This window comes from Nyctereutes procyonoides, unplaced genomic scaffold (assembly GCF_905146905.1).
Source record: "Nyctereutes procyonoides isolate TBG_1078 unplaced genomic scaffold, NYPRO_anot_genome, whole genome shotgun sequence".
In the NCBI taxonomy this organism is placed as follows: domain Eukaryota; kingdom Metazoa; phylum Chordata; class Mammalia; order Carnivora; family Canidae; genus Nyctereutes; species Nyctereutes procyonoides.
In genome coordinates, this window is record NW_026575047.1 from 49,589,932 (window position 1) to 49,610,566 (window position 20,635).

Here is a 20,635-nt window from a genome sequence, read left to right on the forward strand (position 1 = left end):
GGTGGACCTAGAGTGAATTAGACTGTCCTCCCTACTAGGAGTGGGCCTCATCTGATCAGTGGAAGGCCTGAAAACAACAGAGACTGACTTCCCCTGAGAAGGAAGGAACTCTGCCAGAAGATTACTTTTAGACCTAAGCTGCAACACTGGCCTTTCCCTAGCTCTCCACCTGCTGGCCCACCCTGCAGATTTTGGACTTGTCAGCCTCTGTTACCATGTGAGCCAATTCCTTAAAATCTCCCTCTCCCTCTGCCTGTCCATCTTTCTCTCTGCACCCCCCCTTTTTTCTCTCTCTGCCCATCTGCCTCTCTCTGTCTCTCAATCTAGATATACATATAGATCTGACATATGTAACGTATCTTATATATTATATGCATGTACGTCCAATTAGTTCTGTTTCTCTGGAGGATGCTAATACAATTATCAATCCTAGACATCCAATTGCAAAGTGAGGTTTGCCTCATCAGGGGTGATTGGTATGAATTCATGATTACCTTGATTACCAAACTACAGAATGCAGGAAATTTTTAGAGATCATTGAACTTTGAGCCCACCTTTGCCATTTTCTCATGATTTGGTAAGAAAATGATGGATAATCATCATTTCTTTTTGATAGGATTATAAGCTCATTACAACACAGATTGAACAAGATTTTTGGGGGGATGGGGGAAAGGTCTTCAGTTCACTATATCCATTTTACAAAGATTGGAAGTACCTACTCGGTGCCATGCAGGAGGCTAGGCACCGAAATATGGAGGGGATGAAGCAAGCATCCCCATCCTCTCAGAATTTACACCGGAGAAAACAGGGGCTGGATGCAAGGGAAAACAGGTGGGTTAATGAATGACCAGGTGAACAACTATTCCCAGCCAGCAAAGATAGAGTTCATACCATTTCAAGGAGATTTTCTGGTAGACCACTGTGGGGCTTCAGGATATTTTATTTTTACTCTTATTTATCTGACTTCATTTATTATTATTATTATTATTATTATTATTATTATTATTACTATTTGCTTGTGACATATGCTATTCACACATTTAGATGAATGAAGCTAGAAGAATTGAAGGGGCGGGTGGTTGTGGATAACCACTGACAGATCCCCCACAGGCATTGACAGGCTACAACAATGGAAGATAGCTCTTCAGATGAAATTTAGCAAAGACAAATCCTGCACATAAGAAACTTCACCCCAGGAAAATAATCAAAGAAGTACTAAAAGAGAGACAGGTGGCTTACTAACAATAATTTATAGAATAGTCAAAAATGAACTTAATGGTGGAATGTGGCCACCACAAATTATCATTAATTTGGGGCTACTGATAGAGGTATATTCTCATTGGTGACCTGGGTCCTGTGGCATCCTGCTACCTTCTGGGTTTCCTCTTACCCCCCTGATGGTAAGGGGAGAATATTTTTTTCTTTGCCTCTGTTGCTGTTCTCCAAAGTTCTGTGCCTGGCTCGATTCTCCTTACTCTCTCCTTGCTCAGACAGCCTGGCTTCAGTGACTGCCTAGATGGTGAAAGTACCCACACTGCTGGGCACCCCCATACCTGAGTTCTCCCATACCAGTGTTCCAGCACTGGGCTGTGCCATGGACAGATCAAAATCAACAACTCAACCAAATGACAAGTACTGAATCCTAGGAAGTTGCTGAGGCAGATTTCAGGTGCTCTCACCAAAGGAAAAAAATAATGCCCACTATGTGCAGAAATGTGTACCTATGTGAATTAGTTTGACTACAACAGTAATTTCACTACATATACAGGTGTCAAATCATCCTGTTGTCTATATTTCTTTAAAATATATTTATTTTAGAGAGAGAGAGAGAGAGAGCGTGCACAGGGAAAAGGGCAAAGGGAGAGAGAAGAGAGAGAGAGAGAGCATCTCAAGCAGATTCCCCACTGAGTGTGGAGCCTGATACAGGGCTTGATCTCACGACCCTGAGAGCATGACCTGAGCCAAGAGCAAGGGTCAGATGTTTAACAAACTGAGCCACCCAGGTCCCCCATCTTGTATATCTTCAATATATAAAATTTTTATTAAAATTTTTTTTGCATATTAGATAGAGGGCTAGCATCCAAAATCTATAAATAACTTGTCAAACTCAACACCCAAAAACAAATAATGCAGTCATGAAATGAGCAGAAGACATGAACAGACATTTCTCCAAAAAGACATACACATGGCGAATAAGCATGAAGGAATACTCCACATCACTTGCCATCAAAGAAATACAAGTCAAAACCACAATGAGATACCACTTTACACTGGAGAGAATGGCTAAAATTAACAAGACAGGAAACAACAAATGTTGGTGAGAATGTGGAGAAAGGGGAACCCTCTTGCACTGTTGATGGGAATGCAAGCTGGTGCAGCCACTCTAGAAAACAGTGTGGAGGTTCCTTAAGAAGTTAAAAATAGAGCTACCCTACAACCCAGCAATTGAACTACTGGATATCTACCCCAAAGATACAGGTGTAGTGAAACGACCAGACACCTGCACCTGAATGTTCATAGAAGAAATGTCCACAATAGCCAAACTGTGGAAAGTCATGATGTCCATCAAAAGATGAATGGATAAAGAAGATGTGGTCTATGTATACAATGGAATATTACTCAGCCATCAGAAAGGATGAATACCAACCATTTACATTGACATGAATGGAACTGGAGGGTATTATGCTGAGTGAAATAAGTCAGTCGGAGAAAGACAATCATCATATGGTTTCTTTCACTCATATGTGGAATATAAGAAATAGTGAAAGGTACCATAAGGGAAGGGGGGAAACTGAGTGGGGAAAAACTGGAGAGGAAGATAAACCATGAGAGACTCCTAACTCTAGGAAACGAAGGGTTGTAGAAAGGGAGGTAGGTGCGGGGATGGGGTAACAGGGTGATGGGCATTAAGGAGGGCACATGATGAGATGTTATACTATAGGCTGGCAAATTGAATTTAAATAAAAAAAAATGTTAAATCCAAGAACCTGGGCATCCCTGGGTGGCTCAGTGGTTTAGAACCTACCTTCGGTCCAGGGCGTGACCCTGGAGTCCCAGGATCGAGTCCCACGTCGGGCTCCCTGCATGGAGCCTGCTTCTTCCTCTGCCTCTCTCTCTCTCTCTCTCTCTCTCTCTCTCTCTCTCTCTCTCTCTCTCTGTGTGTGTGTGTGTGTGTGTGTGTGTGTCTCAAGGATAAGTAAATAAAGTCTTTAAAAAAAAATCTGAAAACCCTTGCTCTGCTATATGAATCTGTTCTAGCTCCTGTAGGCCAATTAAGGGCTTGTGAATTCACTCTTCTAAATCATGTAACAGGCTGGAGTGATAAGCTTGACACAAGCTAAGCTGAATAAAGTAGTTTGTTAAGTGAAAAAAAAATTTAACCAAATCAACAAGTTCAAAACTAAATTTGTGATCCTGGTCTGAAATCTGGTCCAGCTTCTCTCCTGTAGTTCTCATTTCAGGACCATTACCAGGCCCAGCCTAGAAAACTGGTATTTGTCAGTCTCATCACATTTCCCCTGGCCCCCCATAGCCAATCAGCTATTCAGTGGGTGATCATTCTTCCCCTGCAGCCTCTTCCCCCATCCCTCCCCACTGCAGCTGCCCTGGTTCAGCCCAAGATAGCTGCCACCAAGATCATGGCCACAGAATCTGAACTGGTCTGCATCCCTCTAATCCAGCCTCCCCTTCTCCAGAAGAGAAATATTTAGACACAAGGCTGACCATTTCTGTCTCTTATTAAAATCCTCCATGCAAAGTTCATGATAAATTCCATAGTAGGCCTAGCTGACAAACAGCTCTGTGATTTGGTCCCCACTGCCTTTTCCCAATGTTATCTCCTCCCCAATCTATTCATACCCTTCCTTCTGGCTCCACTGACCTAATGCAGTGTACCTACCTGACTCTGACAGCCTTTGGGGCAAAGTGTATGCCTTGGATATCTATATATTCATGATACTTCTCTCAGCACCTGATACCTTGTCAGTTTGCCATACATTGTAGAATGGATGAATGAATAAGTGAGTAAATGAATACATGAATAATATACTGAGGATGCAAGGGCAAAGTAGCCAATTCAATCCGGGGAGGTCTGAGAAACCTTTGCCAAGTACATGATGTTTGAAAAAGTCTGGAAGAATAGGTGGAAACGTCCCTTCGGGCAGCAAGAACAGCACATGGGAAGGTTTGGAGGCCTAAGAAAGCATTACATGTTCTAGAAGTTTCTGTAGTTTAATATACATGCAGGAATGGCAAAAGCAATGCAGGAAAAGTGTTCAGAAGGCAGACACTGTGAGCCCTTTCATGGCAGGTAGGGATTGTAGTCTCAGATGCTAGTAGGGCTTGTGCAAGCAGCAAAAACATGTGTAGGCTACATGTGTTGTAGCCAACTTAGACTTCCTGCCCCAATAAAAAGATTTCCAAAGTTCAGATTACAACTGAATAGTAGGACCTATTGAAATAAAAGATACATAACATGTCAGATTCTATCTACATGCCACCAGTTCAGGTGATGAAAAGTGTTGGAGGAATTTTTAACCATGGAATCATATGACCCGTTGGCATTTAAGGAAGACCACCCTGGCAGGGGTTTCTAGGAAGGAGGCAGAATAGGGTGGGGTTAAAGGTAGGAAGAAACAAATGAAGAAGGAGGGTATTGAGACATCCAGGGAAGAGATGATGAGGTTGGAACCGGGGCAGTGGTGATGGGTGTGGAGAGAAGGGACAGATTCCAGAGCTTCCAGAGCTACACAGAATTTAGGATTAATGAAAGTAGAAGAGGAAATGAAGACACCAAGCGAAGACATCAATCATGACCTGATTTGTGGTGCACAAATAGTCATGGTCTGTGCCCATGTGCCCAAAGCCTGAGAAATTTAGCTATTTCTACAGATCAACCTGAACAAAATATGTTACCCCTAAAGGCTCAATCTTACATTTTAAAAAAGTCCAAAAAAAAATCCTATCTTTTGGTGAATTAAATCACATTATAATGTAACTAACTCTCTTCTCCAGCTTTCCTAAACTAATCATCATCTTGCCTGGTGAGACATCTCTATTAAGCTATTTCTCAACCTAGAGATGCAGGGGTCAGGCCATAAGCATGGCTGCATAATGGATAAGTGTGCTGAAAGACAGGGTTCCATCATCCAGGTCACCTCATTAGCAGCCATCACAGCCAACAAGACTGTGTTCCTCACCTCCCGTTTATTAATGGGTTAATTTAAGCCCATCAGCCTGCATACATCACTGTTTAGTAACTTTTGGTAAAATATACTTAACTGATTTTTATCATTCCACAAAAGTTTTGCCAATAGCAATAAAAAACCTTTTGCTGACATGGCCTTCATATTTCTTAACATCAGCGAGCACTGGCAGACCCATGAGGCTGGGGTTCTAGGCCCAGGGCTAATTTGGGCAGGACAGGTGCCAGGCTCATCTCCAGGATGACACACCCAACCTATCACAGAAGGCCCCAAATGGAGCCTATATTCATCTGCTGTCCAGGCGAATTTACTGTTCTGAGATGCAGGCTTACTACCAAACATGCTCCATTATCTACTCTTAGAATTAAAAACCAAGGGAGAGGCATCTGGGAGGCTCAGTTAGTCAAGGATCCAACTCTTGGTTTTGGCTCAGGTCATGATCTCAGTGTCATGAGATTGAGCCCTACATTGCTCCACACTCCTTGCAGAATCTACTTGTCCCTCTCCATCTCTCTTTCCCCCCTCTCAAATAAATGAATAAGTAAAATATTTTTTAAAAAGAGTTAAAAACAAAAAGACCATAGCATGAAATACTGGTATCCATCCATATGCCATGAGTACTCACCAATCTACCAAATATCCAGGGATTCTTCTGTGAACGCCTCTGGTCTTCTGCCTTGGATTTTCCCTGTTCACAGGATTTTGCCATATGATTGCTCTCAATCTTCTTCTCACTAACAGAGACTGCTTTGGTAGGAAGAAATGTGTCCAGTTCTAGGGAAGAATGAAAATGCCAGGGAATTAACATCTGTCCCTGTGAGCAGCATTCAATAATGATGGATGGGGGGGGAGGGGCAAGATGGCGGAAGAGCAGGGTCCCCAAGTCACCTGTCCCCACCAAATTACCTAGATAACCTTCAAATCATCCTGAAAATCTACGAATTCGGCCTGAGATGTAAAGAGAGACCAGCTGGAACGCTACAGTGAGAAGAGTTCGCGCTTCTATCAGGGTAGGAAGACGGGGAAAAAGAAATAAAGGAACAAAAGGCCTCCGAGGGGGAGGGGCCCCGCGAGGAGCCGGGCTGAGGCCGGGGCGAGTGTCCCCAGGACAGGAGAGCCCCGTCCCAGAGAAGCAGGAGCTGCACCAACCTTCCCGGGCGGGCGGAAAGGGGCCCTCAGGGAGTTGGAGCAGGACCCAGGAGAGCGGGGATGCCCTCGGGCTCCCGGGGACACTAACAGACACCTGCGCCCCGGGAGAGTGCGCCGAGCTCCCTAAGGGCTGCAGCGCGCACGGCGGGGCCGGAGCAGCTCGGAGGGGCTCGGGAGCGGCTCCAGGGAGGGGGCTGCGGGCGGGAGCGCGAATCCAACAGCGCAGGCCCCGGAGCACAGGGCGCCGGGACACAGCCCAGGATCCGGCCTCCCCCGGGACAGGCAGGGGCCGGAGGGCCCAGGACAGCAAGGACGCTCCTGCCCCGAGCTGAGCAGATCAGCGGCCCCGCCCCGGAGCCTCCAGGCCCTGCAGACGGAGAACCGAGAGCCCCGAGCCCCGTAGTTCCTGCGGAGGCTGAATCCAGGCTTCCAGAGTTGCCATAGCAACTGCGGCTGTTCCTCCTGGGGCCCCACGGGGTAAACAACCCCCGCTGAGCCCTGCAGCAGGCAGGGGCAGAGCAGCTCCCCCAAGTGCTAACACCTGAAAATCAGCACAGCAGGCCCCTCCCCCAGAAGACCAGCTGGACGGACCAGTGATACTCCCCCGTGTTCCAATACAACTTGTTTTTGGCCACTCTGCACTGAGCAAAATGACTAGAAGGAAAACCTCACCTCGAAAGAAAGAATCAGAAACAGCCCTCTCTCCCACAGAGTTACAAAATCTGGATTACACTTCAATGTCAGAAAGCCAATTCAGAAGCACCATTATACAGCTACTGGTGGCTCTAGAAAAAAGCATTAAGGACTCACGAGACTTCATGACTGCAGAATTTAGATCCAATCAGGCAGAAATTAAAAATCAATTGAATGAGATGCAATCCAAACTAGAAGTCCTAACGACGAGGGTTAACGAGGTGGAAGAACGAGTGAGTGACATAGAAGACAAGTTAATGGCAAAGAGGGAAACTGAGGAAAAAAGAGATAAACAATTAAGGGACCATGAAGACAGATTAAGGGAAATAAATGACAGCCTAAGGAAGAAAAACCTACGCTTAATTGGGGTTCCCGAGGGCGCCGAAAGGGACAGAGGGCCAGAATATGTATTTGAACAAATCCTAGCTGAAAACTTTCCCAATCTGGGAAGGGAAACAGGCATTCAGATCCAGGAAATAGAGAGATCCCCCCCTAAAATCAATAAAAACCGTTCAACACCTCGACATTTAATAGTGAAGCTTGCAAATTCCAAAGATAAAGAGAAGATCCTTAAAGCAGCAAGAGACAAGAAGTCCCTGACTTTCATGGGGAGGAATATTAGGGTAACAGCAGACCTCTCCACAGAGACGTGGCAGGCCAGAAAGGGCTGGCAGGATGTATTCAGGGTCCTAAATGAGAAGAACATGCAACCAAGAATACTTTATCCAGCAAGGCTCTCATTCAAAGTGGAAGGAGAGATAAAGAGCTTCCAAGACAGGCAGGAACTGAAAGAATATGTGACCTCCAAACCAGCTCTGCAAGAAATTTTAAGGGGGACTCTTAAAACTCCCCTTTAAGAAGAAGTTCAAGTAACTCTGAACGTGAATGGGCTTAATGACCCCATCAAAAGGCGCAGAGTTTCAGACTGGATAAAAAAACAGGACCCATCTATTTGCTGTCTACAAGAGACTCATTCTAGACAGAAGGACACCTACAACCTGAAAATAAAAGGTTGGAGAACCATTTACCATTCAAATGGTTCTCAAAATATACCCTAAAAACTACAGAACACTTCTGAAAGAAATTGAGGAAGACACAAAGAGATGGAAAAATATTCCATGCTCATGGATTGGCAGAATTAATATTGTGAAAATGTCAATGTTACCCAGGGCAATTTACACGTATAATGCAATCCCTATCAAAATACCATGGACTTTCTTCAGAGACTTAGAACAAATTATTTTAAGATTTGTGTGGAATCAGAAAAGACCCCAAACAGCCAGGGGAATTTTAAAAAAAGAAAACCATATCTGGGGGCATCACAATGCCAGATTTCAGGTTGTACTACAAAGCTGTGTTCATCAAGACAGTGTGGTACTGGCACAAAAACAGACATATAGATCAATGGAACAGAACAGAGAACCCAGAAGTGGACCCTGAACTTTATGCTCAACTAATATACGATAAAGGAGGAAAGACGATCCACTGGAAGAAAGACAGTCTCTTCAATAAATGGTGCTGGGAAAATTGGACATCCACATGCAGAAGAATGAAACTGGACCACTCTCTTGCACCATACACAAAGATAAACTCAAAATAGATGAAAGATCTAAATGTGAGACAAGATTCCATCAAAATCCCAGAGGAGAACTCAGGCAACACCCTTTTTGAACTTGGCCACAGTAACCGGAGAAGGACAAACAGTGTATGTTCTCATTCATTTGGGGAATATGAATAATAGCGAAAGGGAATATAAGGGAAGGGAGAAGAAATGTGTGAGAAATATCAGAAAGGGAGACAGAACATAAAGACTTCTAACTCTGGAAATGAACTAGGGTGGTGGAGGGGGAGGAGGGTGGGGGTGGGGTGAATGGGTGACGGCACTGAGGGTACACTTGACGGATGAGCACTGGGTGTTATTCTGTATGTTGTAAATTGAACACCAATAAAATTAATTTATAAAAAAAAAAAAGCAGGACCCATCTATTTGCTGTCTACAAGAGACTCATTTTAGACAGAAGGACACCTACAACCTGAAAATAAAAGGTTGGAGAACCATTTACCATTCAAATGGTTCTCAAAATATACCCTAAAAACTATAGAACACTTCTGAAAGAAATTGAGGAAGACACAAAGAGATGGAAAAATATTCCATGCTCATGGATTGGCAGAATTAATATTGTGAAAATGTCAATGTTACCCAGGGCAATTTACACGTTTAATGCAATTCCTATCAAAATACCATGGACTTTCTTCAGAGACTTAGAACAAATTATTTTAAGATTTGTGTGGAATCAGAAAAGACCCCAAACAGCCAGGGGAATTTTAAAAAAGAAAACCATATCTGGGGGCATCACAATGCCAGATTTCAGGTTGTACTACAAAGCTGTGTTCATCAAGACAGTGTGGTACTGGCACAAAAACAGACATATAGATCAATGGAACAGAATAGAGAACCCAGAAGTGGACCCTGAACTTTATGGTCAACTAATATACGATAAAGGAGGAAAGACAATCCACTGGAAGAAAGACACTCTCTTCAATAAATGGTGCTGGGAAAATTGGACATCCACATGCAGAAGAATGAAACTGGACCACTCTCTTGCACCATACACAAAGATAAACTCAAAATAGATGAAAGATCTAAATGTGAGACAAGATTCCATCAAAATCCCAGAGGAGAACTCAGGCAACACCCTTTTTGAACTTGGCCACAGTAACCGGAGAAGGACAAACAGTGTATGTTCTCATTCATTTGGGGAATATGAATAATAGTGAAAGGGAATATAAGGGAAGGGAGAAGAAATGTGTGAGAAATATCAGAAAGGGAGACAGAACATAAAGACTTCTAACTCTGGGAAATGAACTAGGGGTGGTGGAGGGGGAGGAGGGCGGGGGGTGGGGGTGAATGGGTGTCGGGCACTGAGGGGGACACTTGACGGGATGAGCACTGGGTGTTATTCTGTATGTTGGTAAATTGAACACCAATAAAAATTAATTTATAAAATTAAAAAAAATAATGATGGATGGGAATTGGAGGATAAATACCCCAACTCTCACCCCTCGGGTGGGACAATTCTGAGGCATGTTATACAGTCTACCAGAGGACTACACTTGCCTACAGTCATGGATGAACCCCTGCAACCTACAGTGGTAATTTGCTTATTAAGCCATCATGTACTGGCGCCTTCCTTTCCCTGCCTTACTAAATGTTAGCAGAAGACTTAGAGACCCTGCCCCAGGATCCTGTGCTTCCTTAGATTGCTTCCTAAACCAACAACTTACATTCAAATCCTTACCACAAGCTTTTCTTGTAGGGGAACCCAACTAGGGCTAAGAAGAATTTCTCACTGACTTTAGATCATTCCCAGCCCTAAAATTTTTCTTCCTAAATAGCTGGCAAATATGTTCCCTTCTCTACTGAGTTCAAAGTCTCATCCTTTCCCCATATGACACAGTTGTAGCTCTTTAACTCATTGTCCTCTCCTTTTCTATATCCCCTTCCTATTCATCTCCTCCACTGTGGCAGCATCATCTCTGTAAACTTCAAGTCTTGTTATTTCACTGGTTTAACCTTCTAAATTTTCCCACTAACTATAGGAAGGCTTTCAGACTCCATAGCCTCACCTACAAGCCCCTCCTTGATTTGGCCATATTCCCCATATTTGGCCCATCATATTCCCAGACCCAGAGTTTGGGAGTCAGAGTGCTTTGTTTTTCCTATATTGGTAATTTTTTGTGATCCCACTGGTCTTTATCCATTAAGAGCCAGCTGGAAAAGTGCTGTCCTCCTACGCTGTTTTAGAAAGCTTTCTCTTTCTCCTCCTTGTCTTGCAGGTTTTATGGAATTTTGAACATTTGTTTGATCTTCTGGTGCTAAACCTAGGGGAGGATTGAGCTCCAAAATGTCCAGCTGAATGATGCGAGAGACTCAGAGTTCCCATGGAGAGTATCAGAAAGGACGTCACAAAATAAGCATTTCTCTGAAGGGGGCAAAGTTCAGAGCAGCAGGCTGTCAAGACTCACCCCTGATAATATCTAATGAGGTCACATTAGTAGGAGAAACCTGACCTTGAGAGAGACTTGTAAAATACTTTAATGGGTAAGGGGTTTTCTTCCCCTATGATTTCTTTAAAAACATGGTAGGAAGGATTTATCCTTTGCTCCCAGAATGTGGCAGACTTCATAATGTCAACAAAAATACTCTAAGACTTTTAATCAGTCAATTCTTCCTTCTTTTTGTTACCTCAGGATCCAAAGAACCCTGGTTTCTGAGCAAAGCATCCTGCCAGATTTTACAGGCACATGTGCACCTTCCCACAGACACACATATTACTTTTCATTGAATCATCTCAGTAATTCACTGGTGTACTTACCTCAGTTTTGTCTATCAAATAGGGGGAAATAAGAAAAATAAAATTACCAATCTTATTAGAGTACTTGGAAGATAAAATGAATGCATGCAAAACACTTATAACCCAACCAGGCACATAAGGGCTATAGCTTGCCTTTTTTAATCATTAATATTACCATCATTGCCAATATCCCAGTTACAAGGAAACTGATAGATAGAGAATTAAATAATTCTCCCAAGAGCACAAAGTGGTAAGTATAATAAACAAGAAACAGTACCCATGCTCATACCTGTCTGCTGCATTGCCCCTCCAACTGTAACTGAACTTGAAGCTCCCACCAAGTACAATGGCCTTCCAGGCCTCTGCGCCTTTCTGCATGCTATTCTTTCTATCTGGCAAACTTCATTGATCCTTTAAGACTCAGCCTTTCTTTGTTCCTGCAGAACTATGGTATTGGATTGATAACTAGATCATGAACTCATTCAGAGCCTTTCTCATGTCTTATTTATTATTTTATTCCCAGCACATGGAAGAGTACCTGGCATATGGTTAATCTCTAAATACACATTGAATAAATGTGTATACAAATAGATAAATATATGAAGATGTTGGCTTCATCTAAGAAAATGAGACAATTTTTTTTCCATTTAAGAATCTTGGTTGATACAAGAGCCTCAGTATTAAATTACTCCCACTCCCACAATTTACCTCATGACTGAGCTACAGAGTGTTCAGAGGCAGGAATAGGGGAGGTTGGTGAGAAATGGAGAAAGGAGTTTAGAGCCAGTCTTTCTAGAAGTCTCTATAATACATGTTTTCTACAGAAGAAGAGCAGTTATATTTCATTCATGCATCTAATCACTCATTCATTCATGTTTATTCAATAATTATTTATTTCTCCTTTATTCAAAAATATTCAATATACATTTATATATTTAAGTCCTCTTTGAATATCTCTGCCCTTTCTAGTTGTAGAAAAGTCTTAGTGAAATAATGAAAGGGATGGACATGGGAGTTGTTCAAGACATGGGATCAAGTTCAGCCCTTGGGTAGGTTATTGAACCTCTCTAAACCTGAGTTTCTCAAGAGCAGCCCCCACCTACTTGGGGGTCAATGATGCACCAGAGATGGTGTCAGCATCTTTACACACCATCTTATTAATCTTTAAAAGCCTTCAAGTCTCCTTGCCTCTCAGAGGATGTATGAGCATTCTAGATAATGAACTGAGGACACTTAGAACCAAACCTGGCAGGTAGTAAGGATCATGTTTCATTCTCCTTAACAGCTCTATGAGACTGATTTTATCACTTTTATAAGAGAGGAACCTGAAGCTCAGAAAAAGTAAGGAACTTGCCTAAATCACACAGCTAGTAAGTGACAATGCTAGAAGTCGAACTCAGGCCTGTGTCACTCCAAGCACATGCTCTCCACTGTACCGTGTCATATCCCAGACAACTCCATCAGCACAGGACTCCATTCCATATAGGGCATTTATTAGCTGTTGACTAGAACATGGAGGTCCTTCAAGAAATTATAGTCACCATTGGTTATTGCTATTGTTTTTATATTAATAATAACTATTATTACAATTTTATTATCAGCCACAGTGAGTAATGCAAAGTATTCAAGCTTCCACTTGTACCAGAACCTAATTAAAACTCATTTTCTACCCATGAAGACTAAGATAAGAGAGAAGATGATCTCAACCAAAATAGTGGCCTGAGGGCTAAGCCTTAATGGAACATCTCTTCTCATGCAAAGATATACAAGATTATTTCTTATGAGCAAAAAGCAAGCCATAATCCTGCAATCATAGGACCATATGTGTGAGTGAACACTCTTGTAGATCTTAGCTTTCATTAAGAATCTACAGATCACACAGTGTTATAGGCACCTGGAGACTCCAGTTGCCAGACCTTCCTTGACTACAGACAAGCCACAGGCTTGCTGGAGGAAGATGATTTATCTGACAGCATCTGGAGGTAACCCTACATTGCCTTAAGGTTGGGATAGCACTAGCATAAGCCAACTGTGTCTTGTTAAGACTTTTCTAGGGAACATTTATATCTGTGAGAATATGAAATCCAAGCCAACCTCACTGTCTTGTTTCCTTTCTTCTCTGCTCCTAGAGGAGAGAATCTGCCAGGCCCATGATTGACACTCTGTGAATGTTAGTACAAAGTAAATGAATGACTGGAACTATTACTGAGTGCCTCAATATACTGAAGCACCCCTAGTGACATGAAAGACAGATCTGGGGCAGCCCGGGGGGCTCAGCAGTTTAGTGCTGCCTTCAGCCCAGGGCCTGATCCTGGAGACCCGGGATCAAGTCCTGCATCAGGCTCCCTGCATGGAGCCTACTTCTCCCTCTGCCTGTGTCTCTGCCTCTCTCTCTCTCTCTCTCTCTCTCTCTGTCTTGAAAGAAAGAAAGAAAGAAAGAAAGAAAGAAAGAAAGAAAGAAGGAAAGAAAGAAAGAAAGAAAGAAAAGAAAGAGAAAGAAAGAAAGAAAGAAGAAAGAAAGAAAGAAAGAAAGAAAGAAAGAAAGAAAGAAAAGAAAAGAAAGAGAAAGAAAAAGGAAAGAAAGAGAAAGAAAGAAAGAAAGAAAGAAAGAAAGAAAGAAAGAAAGAAAGAAAGAAAGAAAGAAAGAAAGAAAGATCTGGTCCTGTTCTCTTGGAGTACCTGAGGTGAGGAAGGAATGCTGAGAAGAAAGTAGGCAATTCTACTGCTGTCCTGTCAGTATTATGAGAAGTAATCCTAGGGTGGCAGCTGTGAAAGAACAAAGAAGGGAGTCCACAGGCCCAGAAGATCAAGGAAGCTTCCAGGAAAAGATGAGGCTCCCACTTGGGAGAGTACGTATGAGGTAGGCCAAGAAGCAGAAGACATTCCAGGTAGTGGCAAAGGAACAGAATGGATCACAGAGAACACAGAAAAATGTGAGTGGCCCTAAAGGGCTGAAGCATAGTGTGGGAGAGGGAAAGGCCAGGAGTGAGGCTGAAAATGTAGAAGGCACATCACCAGTCCTACAGTGGAAGTCCTTTTTTACCTAAAGCAACACTTTCCAGTATGTTCCCTGGAAGAGTAGGATTTTTGAGATTCTTGGCAAGGAAAGGGCTCTGTGGTCAAATAGATGTGGGGAGACACTTGTCTAACAGTCTCCCCACAATGCGTATTATACACAGAGGCTCGAGGATACCTGTGCTCAAGAACCCAGCATAATCCTGTTTCTATCAGCTTACCTCAGCCTCCCAGGAAGAAGGCATCTGACCATGGGAACCTTATAGTTTCCCCATAACCCTTAGAGAGGAGCCCAGAATACACATTGAAAAATGCTCCCCAAAGGTATTCAAGAGTGACTGCAATGTTTTAATGGAAGGAGTGAGATGATTATTTGTATTTTAGGAATGATCATTGACCATCTTAAAGAATGAATTGGAGGCACTTCCCTGTCAGACAATGGCAGAGTATACCATCTGGGTAACCCCTCTCTGAGGATAAACAGGAAAAACTGGGCAAAATAAAAAATAAAAATAAAAACAACAGCAACAAAATTTCTTCTTGAGGACATCAGAGAACTATCAAGGAAGTAAAGAATTCAGGGCCAAGAGAAAAACTCAGAGAGATGGGGTCAGCATTTAGGAGCATCTTCCCCTGGGCGGGGGCGGGGAACATTGACAAGCAGATATACACTGATTTCAGATGAGGTTGTGAAGCCCAAAACTGGCTATTCATGTGAGAAAAAAAAAAAAACAAAAAAAAAACAAAAACAAAATCTTGGCCCTTACAGCAGAGCATATACAAAAACCTCCAGTAAATTATAGATCTAAATGTGAAAAGCAACACAGTGATTAATCTTAATGACTTCAGGGTAGAGGAATGTTTCTTTAAAAGTGAAAAAAGGCACTGGCCATTAAGGAGAGTTTGGGTTAACATTTGCATTAAAATTAAGAACTTTTTTCTTCTCTAAGATTATTTATTTATTTATTTATTTATTTATTTATTTATTTATTTATTTATTTATGAGACAGAGAACGAGAGGAAGGGCAGACAGAGAGGGAAAGAGACAAGCAGACTCTGAGCTGAGCAGGGAGCCCAACTCAGGGCTCTATCCCAGGATGCCCTCATGACCTGAGCCAAAATCAAGAGTTGGACACTTAACTGACTGAACCAGGCAGGTGCTCCCAAATCAAGAACATTTTATTCAAGAGACACCCTAAAGAGAGTGAAAAAGGAAGACAGTGGAAAGATATCTGCAACCTAAATAGCTGACGGTGGGCTTGTATTGAGACTATGGAAAGAATTTATGCAGGGCACCTGGGTGGCTTAGTGGTTGAGCATCTGCCTTTGGCTCAGGTCATGATCCCAGGGTCCTGGGATCAAGTCCTGCATCAAACTCCCCACAGAGAGCCTCTTTCTCCTGCTACCTATGTCTCTGCCTCTATCTCTGTGTCTCTCATGAATAAATAAATAAAATCTAAAAAACAAATTTATGCAGATAAATCTCCCCAAAAAGATAGTAGAACCAAAAGGGAAAAAAAAAAAAAAACTATAACAGGAACTTCAAAGGAAAGGGCTTCCAAATGGACAACAAATGAATGAGCTCAATCTCATCAATAATCAGAACTGTCAATTAAAATGGCAATAAAAGAACACATAACTAAAATGACTAAAATTGAAAAGGCTGACAATACCAAGTGCTGACAAAGATATGAAGTCATGGGAGCTCTCCTATGCTATGGGCAGGATTTTAAATGCTATGGGAATAAGAGATTTAGAAAACTGGGGGCATCTGGGTCGCTCAGTAGGTTAAGCATCTGCCTTTGGCTCAGGTTGTGATCTCAGGGTCCTGGGATCAAATCCCACATTGGGCTCCCTTCTCCCTCTCCCTCTGCCCGACCCCCTTCTTGTGCACATGCTTGCTCTCTCTCTCTCTCTCTCTCTCTCTGTCTCTCAAATAAATAAAATATTTTTTAAAAAAAGAAGTTTAGAAAACTGGAAACAGCTACTAAGGCTGAAGATATGCACACCTCCAAAAAATCATCAACTCCTCTCTGAGAAATAGATTCTATATAAAAATGCACACATGTGTACCAGAAGATCTGCACAAAACTGTTTATACCTGCAGTATTCATAATGGCCATAAGCCAGAAACAACCTACACTAACACCCATGGAAAAATGGATACATAAAATTGTGGTATTTTTGTGCAATGGAATGCTAAACCACTATGCATGTGAAACATGGATAAACCTCATGGCCGTGACCTCAAGCAGAAGAAGCCAAACACAAAATACATACCATATAATTCCATTTATAGGATGTGAAACAGAAAGGCAAAACCCAACCCTAGTGTCAAAATTCAGAATAATGAGAACGAAGGGAGAGCATCATGACGGGGAGGGTATATGCAGAAAGGGGCTTCCAGGGTGCTGGCACATTCTATTTGTACAACCGAATGGTGGTAACTGTCGGAGTCAGGCATGATGCTTTGAGCCCTTTATGTACAAGTTAAATGTCAAAATAAAATAATTTTTTAAAGATTTATTTATTCATGAGAGACACAGAGAGAAAGGCAGAGACATAGGCAAAGGGAGAAGCAGGCTCCCTATGGGGAGCCTGATGTGGTACTTGATCTCAGGATCCTGGGATCACGCCTTGAGCCTAAAGCAGACGCTCAACCACTGAGCCACCTAGGTATCCCAAATAAAAGATATTTTAAAAATTAGAGGAAAAGGAAGACCAAAATCAGAAAGAAACTGCCATCATCTAGACAAAAAAGTGATAAAACAGAGTGTGAGAAAATGGAGGAGTGGCTTGACAATAGGAACTTCTGACTCTGGGAGTTAAGTTTGGAAAGAACGGGTTTAATTTCATAAGATTCAACCCATCAAGTATCTTTAAGCCCATGAGCTCCTAATGACTTGAAGAGAAAAATAAATCACCTTCATAGGCTGAAAGGAAACCAATCCATTATCTTGAAAACTATTAAATAAAGGGAAAGAGTCAAGTATTTATTCTGCTTTTCTGCATGATCTGGACAACTGAGTAACCAAATGGTAAATGAGAAGAAGCATCTCTTTATAAAAGAATACAATGAATAAATGGCAAAAAAAATCATAAAATTAGAATACCACTATTTTGCAGTCCTCTGTTAAGTAATGGACTTAGGCTCTGCAGGGCATTAGCTCATCATATTATAAAAAAGAGACAATCAGGGGCACCTGGATGGCTCAGTCAGTTGACAGCCAACTCTTGGTTTCAGCTCAAGTCATGATCTTGCGAGCATGGGATCAAGCCCTGTGCCAGGCTCTGTGTTCAGCACAGAGTCTGCTTCAGATTCTCTCTCTCCTTCTCCCTCCAGTTCACAATAAATAAATAAATAAATAAATAAATAAATAAATAAATAAATAAATAACTTTTTAAAAAGAGAGAGAAGACAACCAGAAGTCATGGGCCTCCTGTGAAAGCATATGGCACCACCCATTCGTCTGGCCAACAGGGTCTAACCTGAGTCTGAGAAAGCTCCTGGACCCTGGAAATTCAGATGAGATAGGAACATGTTGAATTGCACCATGAATGTGCTATCACTAAAATCCTGACTGTGGGAAACCATAGGGCAAGTAAGCCTGGTTCTTAATCCCATGGAATGCAAGGGAGAAAAAAAAAGGGCAGATTAAAAGAGCCTTAAAATATAATACCGTAACTTATTAGAATGGTTGTACTATTAGAATGGCAAACTGTATTAGGATGGTTGGGATGCACATCTGGGTAATAAAATAGAAGGAAACACAAGGAAATAATTTTTAGATGAAAAAGGACAGTGGGGAGAGAAGGGTCTGTGATAGAAATGGGACAAATGGAGGGGAGAGGGTTTTCTAGGTAGCAAAGATCTAGGTCTTCCCTGGGGTAGTAGTTATAAGATGTTCACCTTAATGGTAACACATTAAACCATATATTGGTGTCAGTGTTTTCTTTGCAGTAAAATATTTTTTGTATTCTAGAATTAACTTGTCATATAGTATAGTCATCTACTTAAAGAAAAACTTAAATTCAGGGTGCCTGGGTGGCTAAATCAGTTAAGCTCCTGCCTTCAGCTCAGGTCATGATCCTGGGGTGCTGGGACCAAGCCCCATGTCAGCTCCCTGCTCAGCGGGGAGTCTCCTTCTCCCTCTCCTCTACCACTCCACCCCACTTGTTCCCTCTCTCAAATAAAGAAAATCTTTAAAAAAAAAAAAAAAAGAAAAACTTAAACTCTTCCGAATTCCAGAAGGAATAAATATTAAACACACAGTATTTGCACAGTGCTTTGTCTTAAAAAAACTGTCATCTGCATTACCTCGTGTAAGGGTTATACTAATCCTTGGTGAAAGGATTATTATACCCATTCCACAGATGAGGAATGTACTCTTCATGTTTTGCCTGTGTTTCTTTAACTTGTGTTTTCCCAACTCCACATCCCACACTTTTTCTTAGAAAATTAGCTCATCATATCATAAAAAATGACAACCAGGGGCACCTGGATGGCTCAGTCAGTGGACAGCCAACTCTTGGTTTCGGCTCAAGTCATGATCTTGCAAGCATGAATGTTTTTTGGCCATGGTTTCTGTGGCCCATTCATTTTTATCATTACCAATGGAAATTCCAATTGGGAAAAAAAAAACCCACCTCAATTATAATAATACAAAAACAATTTAATGAGAAAAAATACTTAGAGAAGAAAACACATTTTAAAACTCAATAATCTATTCATAGGATTACTACTCAATTGCCATTATCCATAAGCAAACATTAAAGTATATGGAACTGTGCATAACTCTAGGGTGTGAACTTAAGAAAAATGTGCAATTTTGGATCTGTTTCTAGCATGTCAGAGCATTTCTTTTTTTTCTTTTTCTTTCTCTAGTAAAAAGGATGAGGAGGGGCAGAGGGAGACGGAGAGAGAGAGAACCCCAAGCAGGTTTCAGGCCCAGCACAGAGCCTGACATGGGGCTCGATCTCACAACCCTGAGATCATGACCTGAGCCAAAATCAAGAGCTGAATGCCTAACCAACTGAGCCACCCAGGCATTTCTCATAATAGCAAAATAATCTAAATGATAGTAGAATAAGAGATATACAATGTAATATTGTTAAAAATGATAAATTACCCTTAGAAGTATATTGTGAAGAAAAGAATACCCCTTTCTAATACATCTCACCGTCTTGTTCTTTCTGCTTTCTAGGTATGTCTTCATTTACCCACTTTCTCCACACCCCCAACTCTGGCCTACCATCGCCAGCTCTCAAGGGATTGCTGAGCAAACCCTCAGCTGCTCTCTCTGCTTCCAGCTCTGCCCTGCTCTTCTGCAGAGTAGTATTCTTAAAGAAGACTCCAATGCAGAGGAACATACAGAGAAGTGTTTTAACTACCAGGAGTCCATGGCACACAGACCTGCAACCAAGTCCTCTCTCTACCATCTAGCAGTCATATGAACTTGGGCAAATCACATACCATCCTGAAGCCTCAGTTTTGTTCACCTGTAAGATGAAAATAATCACTGTCCTGATGGAGAGGAACCAGACAATTTTTCAGGGTCACTGTTCCAACCACACAGTATTTGAGGACAAGTAAGATAACAATAGTTAAGTGTCCTGCAAAGATCTTGGCAAATTGCAAACACTCAGGAGAGGTTAACTATGCATGACATATAACTTCCCTGCATGGCAGGCTCCAGCTGCCCCAAGAATCAAGTTTAAACTGCTTGGCATGGCCTATGAGGCCCTTTGTGAACCAGGCCCTGCTTATCTTCCTAACCCACTACCTGCCACTACTCCCTCTCTCTGTCTGTGCCACAGCCACACTGATTTCCATTCTCTGACTGTCCCTCTTCTATGGGCCTTCATATGAGTTCTTCACTTGCTTGAACATCACCATCACTTCGCCTGCAACTTCCCATCACCCAGGCTTCAGTTTACCTGTGATCTTCTCTTACTATGTTTACCCCAGGCTGTTACACTTCCTGTCATTACGTAATGGTTGACACCATCATGGTTGATAAGTACCTGTCTTTCCTCCCAGACATGTAACTGCCTTGCTAATCATCATATTCCCAGCACCAAGCATAAGGTCTATGGCATGGTAGGTCCTCAATAATCTTTGCTGAATAAATGAATGAATGAATGGATGGATGAATGAATTCGAAAAAGTATTTGTGGACAGAAATTGCCTCCCCACCTGAACCTCTACCTCCACCTAAA

At 42.1% G+C, this 20,635-nt stretch overlaps 1 pseudogene; it reads left to right on the forward strand.

The window, feature by feature from the left end:
• The first annotated feature begins 727 nt into the window (after positions 1-727).
• Positions 728-20,635, forward strand: part of LOC129510210 (ferritin heavy chain-like) — a 34,973-nt pseudogene continuing 15,065 nt past the window's right edge.